Consider the following 765-nt stretch of genomic DNA (forward strand, 5'->3'; position numbering starts at 1 on the left):
CCCCCACCCTCCAGCATCGTTGGGGATATTAAACCGCTTGTCACTCAATGTAAGACTGCTGGGGGTATGCCCACCAAGCACTCAGATGCAAAACCGACCACCCGGTCTGTCCAATATGCGCCCTCAGTCACACAAAGGCGACTCACTGCTGCCAGAACTGGACATGTCCCAAAGGTGGCAACCTTAAGCCAGTGGTGTACTGCTGCCCCACCTCCGTCCCCTTTTGTTCAAACTGCTCTTCCACCCACCCTGCCTTCGATCTGTCGTGCACCCAATGGCCAAAGCCCCCTCCCCTGCCCTCCTCCTGGTCCCCTCCCCCTGGGGAAGAACAAATGGATACGCAGGACGATGGAGGAGAGGGTCCTTCCACCAGACCACCTTGGCCCCAGAGCCTTGCTCCTTCTGTGAACTGGGGAGATGGTCTCGCTACCAGAGCCCCCCCCCAGCCTCCCTTTCTCAACCCCCTTCAGAAGACCTAGAAGAGTCTTCCCCACCCCCAGCACCCCATTGCACACCCAAGGAACTGAACCCTCCTGTACTCAGGAGGACATCACTTGCACCCCAGTCCCCTAACCACCAGTGGGTCTGTCCTGTTAATGCGCGACAACTGCTCTACTCCCCCTCCTTTCCCGGTTTCTACTACTCCTCTGCAGAGTACTAGCTCCTTTTCCCTCGTTCAACACAACTGCATGGGTAGCTGGAATGTATTTCTCTCACTCATTAATGCTTTAGTTGCTTTGCCCTCCCCTCCTGTGCTTGTTGCCC

The sequence above is a fragment of the Tuber melanosporum genome (genome assembly GCF_000151645.1).
Source record: "Tuber melanosporum whole genome shotgun sequence assembly, scaffold_79, strain Mel28".
NCBI lineage: Eukaryota > Fungi > Ascomycota > Pezizomycetes > Pezizales > Tuberaceae > Tuber > Tuber melanosporum.